We start from the raw sequence: 7,973 nt of genomic DNA on the forward strand, positions 1-7,973 counted from the left end.
ACAATCTTATTGTTGCAATCCTAGTTACAGGAGAATAGGTGTCAAAAAAATCTATCCCTTCTTTCTGTTTAAAACCTTTGGCTACTAATCTAGCCTTAAATTTTTCTATAGATCCATCGGTTCTAAGTTTCTTTTTAAAAATCCATTTACAACCTATTGGTTTGCACCCATGAGGTAAATCCGTTAACTCCCATGTGTTATTTGACATAATGGATTCTATTTCACTATTTATAGCTTCTTTCCAGAAGTTTACATCCAAAGAAGACATAGCTTCCTTAAAAGTAGATGGATCATCCTCCACCAAGAAGGTATAAAAGTCAGAGCCAAAGTTAGTAGCTTTCTTTGCTCTTAGACTTCTTCTAGGTTCTATCTCTAGGCTAGCTTCTTCTCTACCTCTTTTTCTTCCTTTAGGTTCTTGGTTTTTTATTTGAGGAATACCACGACTACTAGATGCAACTTCTGTTTGAGGTATTAGAGATTGACTCACAGTAGTTTGTTTAATAGGAAACACGTCCTCAAAAAATTCTGCATCTCTAGACTCTAATATAGTGTTTACATCTATGGAATTATGTTCAGATTTTACCACAAGAAATCTATAAGCTGCACTATTTTGTGCATACCCTACGAATACACAATCCAATGTTTTAGATCCTAACTTTATTTTCTTAGGGGGAGGTAAGCTTACTTTAGCTAAACACCCCCACACTTTAAGGTATTTAAGACTTGGTTTCTACCTTTCCATAACTCGAATGGAGTTCCATTTTCATTTTTATAGGGTATTTTATTTAGTATATGACAAGCCGATAATAAGGCTTCCCCCCACATGTTAAGTGGTAGCCCTGAACTAGATAGCATGGCATTTACCATGTCAATTAGAGTCCTATTTTTTCTTTCTGCAACTCCATTTTGTTGTAGAGAATAAGGTGCCGTCACCTCATGAATAATTCCATATTTTCTACAATATTCAGAAAATCATTTGAGGTGAATTCACCACCTCGATCTGATCTAAGTATTTTAATTCTTTTTTCTAACTGATTTTCCACTTCAGTTTTATAGGTTATAAATTTTTCTAAAGCTTCATCTTTAGATTTAAGAAGATATACTATTGCAAATTTTGATTTATCATCTATGAAGGTAATAAAATATTTATTTCCTCCTCTAGTAATAGTGTTCTTTAGGTCGCAAACATCACTATGTACTAGTCCTAGAATTTCTGAATTTCTTTCTACTGATTTAAATGGTTTTTTGCTAAATTTTGATTGAACACATATTTGACACTTTGGTTTTTGTTCAATAGAAACATTTGGAATCATACTTCAGTTCACCATTCTTTTTATAGATTGTGAATTTACATGTCCTAATCTACCATGCCACATATCATACGATTCAATAATATAAGCAGAAAAATCAGAAATTTTATTGATTTCATTGATGGATACATTGAGCTTGAATAAACCTCCACAAGCATAACCCTTTCCCACAAACATCCCACCCTTGGTGAGAATAAACTTATCAGATTCGAAGACGAGCTTGTAACCATGCTTGTTCAACAAGTAGCCAGAAATTAAGTTCTTCCTGACTTCTGGAACATAGAGAACTTGGTGCAGTGTGAGAACCTTGCCGGAAGTGAGTTTGAGATCAACCTTCCCTTTCCCCATGACCTTAGCCGTTGAGGAGTTACCCATGAAAAGCATTTCGCTTTCATCTACTTGATGATAGGTGACGAACGCACTTCTGTCACAACAGACATGTATAGTGGCTCCAGTGTCTACCCACCAATCACTCACATTGAACACCATGTTCACTTCAGAGTCTACGGTTATAAGCTTCTTCACTTCGGTTCCGTGAATAACAGTTCCAGATTCCACCATATTGGCTTGAGGAGCGGGTTTCGCTTGAGAGTTTCCGACATTTTGGGAAGTGTCTTTCCCCTTTCTATGTCGACATTGTCTAGCATAGTGTCCAAGTTTTCCGCAATTGAAACAACCCTCTTTCTTCTTATTTTTGTCTATCTTTTTATTAATTTTGAAGTGGTTTCGGTTCTCCATCTTCTTCTTGTTTTGATGAGACCCAAAGTTTTTATTTGTTTTCTTCTCACTAGTTTCAACAAGATTGGCCTTAGAAAGGAGTTCCGATTCTTTGTCATTTTGATCACGATTCCTATGTTCTTCTATTCGGAGTGTTACTAGGAGATCTTCTAAAGATAATTCCTCTTTTTTATGTTTAAGACTTTTTCCGAATTCTTTCCATGAAGGTGGAAGTTTATCAATAATGGCCGCCGAATGGAAACGGTCATCCATTTTGATTCCTTCCGCTAGGATCTCATTCAATAGGAGTTGGAATTCATGAACTTGTCCTAAGACGGGTTTTCCATCTATCATCTCAAATCTAAGATAGTTTCCAACTACATATTTTTTCACTCCGGCATCTTCGGTCTTATATTTTTTATCTAAAGCTTCCCACATTTCTTTGGCGGTCTTCATTCCACAATACACGTCATACAAGGAATTCGTCATGGCACTAAGTATATAACCACGACACAAAAAGTCATCATTTTCCCATTTTTGAGTAACCTCGGATTGAGCGGGCTCATGCTCTTCGGGACTAGGCTTGAGTGTGGTCAAGATATAGGCAATTTCAAGAGTTAAAAGCCAAAAGTATAAGCATTGTTGCCAACGCTTGAAGTTCAATCCGTCAAACTTCTCTGGACGAGTGTAATCTTCACCGGCCATGTTGAACTAATCAAATAATCTATCTTAAGTTGTTGGAAATTATGGGTCAAATAGATTAGTTCAACAAAACTAGTGATATATTTAATTGAAATGAAATAAAGAAAGCGTTACCTTTGATGATCCCGAATGTAAACTGCAAATCCGTAACCAAAGATCAAAGCATATATGTGAGAGATTGAGAAGAATTTAGTGGTAGAGGCACGTTACGGAATAACGCTACCCTTAAGATAGATTATCGCCCCCACCACGCTTGGTATGCAATCGGGTTCTCTTGCGACCTATCTCCAGGATACAACACCACTGTACTTGTCTTTGACGGTGTGCACGCACCGGCTCGGACCTTGCGAACACGATTTATGCCGAACAATTTGCCCAAAAGAAACCTTACAAATGCTTAAAGCTTGAAACTTGTAAAAATACAAGTATAAAAGAATGGATATAGAACAAGAGAAAAGAGGTTCTGTTTTGTGCATATGTGTATGCACAAGAGGAATCACACGGATGAATTGTTGTATACACAAAGGAAGTATATATAGCCAACTATTCTTCCATCCCCAACGTCTCTCTCTTTATGGCAAAAAAGGTTACAAAAAAGAAACATTAAAAATATTAAAGAGTGAATAAATTAGCAATTCAAATTGTGCAAAATGTATATAATATTAAAGTATAATAAATGCTAGCAAACCGTTTGGGTTTTGATTCAAACGGTCAAGGCTTTTAAAGCATTAAAAATATTAAAATATCCAACATGCTGCACTTGATATATACTTTTTGCTACCATTTTCGAGGCATGGTTCAAAGTTGTCAAGCCTTATTGTTGAGCATTTGAACTTATTGATTATAAACTAGTCGTATGCCCATTTTGACTTTGTATTATCTAACAAGACTACTAGAATTGTTCCTACTTTGCTAATTATTAGTTTATAAGCCCACTTTACATATATAATTGTGGCAAATCTTCTTGATAGCGTTACTTAAAATATTAATATGGGTTGTCAATCCAGGCAACACTTAGTATAACTCTTTTGCAAAGATTGATTTGCAAGCTTTCTTAGTTCCATTTATGTGTTTATTCTGTTGTTATTTTAATTCTAGGATTTCCCTTCCTATTACTTCACATATACGCTAATTTATTGTTTAATGGTGTTTCTCTATTGATCTGTGGCCGGCTATGGTATGTTAGGGTTTGGAAGAGAGCCACCAATGCATATGGAGGTTAGTATTCACCCAGATGGGGCACCCGCTATATTCATACATGTATGTAGGAAATGTTTAATCCACCAAAGACACTTGTGTATTAATGCATGCAATTTCATTGTCTATAGACAATTGTATAGGTATGTGTTGTGTGTCTCTATCACCTCAAGGTATCTTAGGGCCTCTTCGGATGTCGTCCTTATTTGCAAATAAGATCGATCTTATCTGCAAAAGGGTCATTAAAGCCTCTTGAAAGCCATTAACCCAAATCATTTCTAAACTATAATATCCATTATTTGCAAATGTTCACATATAACTTCAAAACCATTTGCATATAAAATATATGAACAGAATTTTTGGAAGTAACCTAATAACAGGTGCTTAGGGAATCAGTGCCTTTTTTATCAGTCACAAATATTTGCCTGCAGAATTTCTCAGGGTGTATCTCGGGATATTGTAATTTTTTTTTTGTTAATTTTGAGTTCAGATCAGGAAAAGAACTGAAAAATGTCTAAAATATATAAAAAATATCAAATTTATGTAGAAAATTACGACAACAAACAGTATCATGAAATTATGGCAATATATTTGCCATTAAAAACAAAATATGAAGATATCTCGACTATGTTTCAAACTCTGAAATTTTTTTTGGATTATATTGTTTTATCAAATATAGCAAAATAACACGGTATTTTGAAAATGTCCTAGATATTTGTGACTATGTTTTTATCATGCCAAACCGCTAATACTGCTATCAATGTATATAAGCTTATAAGAATCACATGGAGAACTCAAGCAATCACATGGTGCTTTGTTCATTTTTATGAGATATTGGATATTCTTTTGCCACTTTCTAAAAAAATGAGATATTGGTTATTTTTTACCATTTTCTATCTGGTGGGTATTTGGGTTTCATGTGAAAGCTACTTTAGTTGTTTTTCTCATCAATATATTTTGGTTGTTTTCTTGTGATAAATGTAATTTGTTCTTATTTTATGATATATTGATATTTTTGTCATTTCCTATGTGATGGGTATTTTGGTTTTGTTTTTTTCATGTGTGAGCTACTTTAACCATTCTCTTGAGATATAGGTATTTTTGTCATTTTCTATGGGATGCATGTTTTTGGAATTTCAACTATTTACGGCAAACTACGAAGTCTCTTTGGGCAATATTTCTTAGTTTTATCGTCAATTATAGTCTTATACGGATATAAGGAACTCTTGTCTATCAGCTTATTTTAGTCTTCCCAATTGCGTGCCTGACTTGCTATATACACCCCATTTTGTCAAGACCGGACTAATAACAGGTTGCTGAGATGATGGATCCTATGATGAGTCCTGAAGCTTCTCTAATCTTTCTCTCGATATCTCTCTCAATATTTTTCTAGCTTTCAAGAACACAAAGTTACCCAACATCTAAGACAACTGACAACCAAGGCCACATCCAGAACCATCAGAGTTCACCAAAACCTTCCTAATGAGCCCTGAATTGGTCAAACCAGAGAAGCAGGATTCGTACCTGGAGGTGGGGATTCGCGAATCCCCGAATCGCAAATCCGAATCGTGATTCGATTCGATTCCCCAGAATCGGGGAATCACGAATCGATTTCATCGGAATCGCGAATCCTAATTTGGGAATCGCGATTCTGTTTCCACCGGAATCGCGATTCTTAAATTTGGGATATGAGTTTTATTATAATAAAATTCGCGGTTTTATTAATTTGGATTCGGGGATCACAAAAATGAAAACTGCGATTCCCATCACTTAAAATCCGTTCTTTAAGTGATGGGAATCGCGAATCCCAACTTTTTGATGTTAAATTACTATTTTGACCATTTTTTGTAAAGAGGGGGGTATTTTTAGTGGGGGCTTTTTTTTAATTTCATTTTAATAACCTTAAAATGCTTATAAAACGAGGGTTTCGACTCAAACCCTAAAAAACCGAAAGTCTTCCTCTTTCTTTCCGCCGCCCCTCTCACTCCCCGCCGTCCGACCGTCCGCCGGAAAGGAAAAGAAGAAGAAAAAGAAGAAGAAGAAGCAAGAAGAAGGAGAAGAAGTAAAGAACTTTGCAGGTATTTTTTTTTTCATTTTCTTTTGAAAAAACTAAAAAGGCTTTATCCCCCGCCCCCTCACACGGTTTATGTGGATGGTTTCTGATGGTTTCTCTCAGAAACCATCTCACACACCATTCTCTCACAATTTCTATGAAAATGAACCCCCCTTCCCTTAAACGATTTGTGTGAAAGGGTTTGGCAGTGGCTTTTGGGTTTGGGTTGTGGGTTGTGTGAAAGGGTTTGGCAGTGAAAGGGTTAGCACTACCATGTTTTAATTATTGCACAATTTTTCTCCATTTAAATTGTCTTTTGACTCTTTTCTAATGTCGTTAAAAGCCAAGATGAGTTAGTGCAATTATTAAAACATGGTAGCTCCAATCCAACATCAGTAGCTTTTGTTTTTTGGGCATTACTAATTTTCTGGAATTTTTATATCAAGTCCAGCATTTTTCAAAAGTAGAGTGGAGCCCAATTGATAGGATGATCCAAACCATTCATTTGTCGGGCCATAATGTGTTGTACGGTTGTACCCCGATCATCTCTCGATAGGATGATCTATCCCTCTGATCTATAAACTTTTTTGAAAAACAAATGGTAGGATCATCCTATGAAACTGATTTGATCAATGGGGTACACATTCAGTTGCCCAACAAATGGTTTGGAACTTTGGAATTTGGATCATCCTAAGAAGTTAGCCCCACTGTCCTTTTTGAAAAAAAAAACTATACTTGACAGTTGTGACACACACCACATGAGATGTAAATTTTGATTCCCAAAGTGTTTACTGATTCAAAATTGCATTTAGGCCCAATTAATTTTAGAATTTGAGAATTGAGTTTGAGTTCAAATTTGAATATTATTAGATGGAATGTGCTCATTGTTGTGCAAATATATTTTTATGAAGTATTGTTTATGATTGAATGTGCTGATTTTTTATCAAAATTAATATTTTATGATTGTGATTGTGCAAATAAAGTATAAAAAGTAGATGGGTTTGATATTATCTGGGAATGATAAGTATTTGTTTACTTTTTAGTATTTAATGGGCTGCGACTGAAAAGGTTTCAACTTCCAACAACCTCTCACAAGCCCATTATGAGAAAACAAGCTAGGAGAGCATCAGAGTACAAACTCAATTTGTCTCTGACTTAATGAGATAAAAAAGATTGCAGTGATAATATCATTTCCCTAGATATGTGTTGGACATTATTAAAGGGGAAATGATTTTAGCCCAGCCATATTTTGATATTCAATGCTATCCTAGCTTGTCTTTTGAGCTAATAAGATATTGTTTATCATTTGTCATTCGATAATAGTACGAGACTACATACGAGCCTACGTGGGGCCTTTACGAGTGATGGCGAGCGGAATGGCTGAAGTCTCCAACAATGGTTTTCTAGCATGGATCAATGGGTTGCATCAAGTGGAAGGAGTTAATCTTGGCACGGTGGTCCTATGCAGCTTACGCAATATTGCCACTGTCTGTGTTGATTGGGGTTTGATTCGTGCCGCAATCAATTGTTGGAATCCAGATTTGCATGTGTTTCATTTTGGAATGCAAGAGCTTTGTCCGACTCATGAAGATATTTGCATGATACTCCGCGTTTCTCCTGATGGTCCCATGTTCAAGCCTTCCTTTAAGGAAGGCTATGATAAGGCATTGAGCCGTCTGATTGGCGTGCCACAGAAGTCCCTAGGTCACTACCGTCAAGCAAGTAGCATCTTCGTGCATAAGCTAGTACAAGTCTTTTCACCAAGTAGAGAACTGGATATGGAGTTTCGTCGTTGCGGTGAAAATGCATTAGCATTATGTGCTTATCCAATGTTTCTCTTTTCGGGCCGATCAGAGTCATCAAACTTGATTCCATTATATTTTGTAGACTTGGTTGATCAAGTTCGCCAAGGTGCAAATCTAGCTCCTACTCTTAGCGGAACTTTTTGATAGCCTAGATAGTGCTCGCCGATCTACTGGAACTGACTTCTCGGG

Source organism: Tasmannia lanceolata, unplaced genomic scaffold (genome assembly GCF_043159265.1).
Source record: "Tasmannia lanceolata isolate RefF3 unplaced genomic scaffold, GAP_Taslan_0.1 ptg000018l, whole genome shotgun sequence".
In the NCBI taxonomy this organism is placed as follows: domain Eukaryota; kingdom Viridiplantae; phylum Streptophyta; class Magnoliopsida; order Canellales; family Winteraceae; genus Tasmannia; species Tasmannia lanceolata.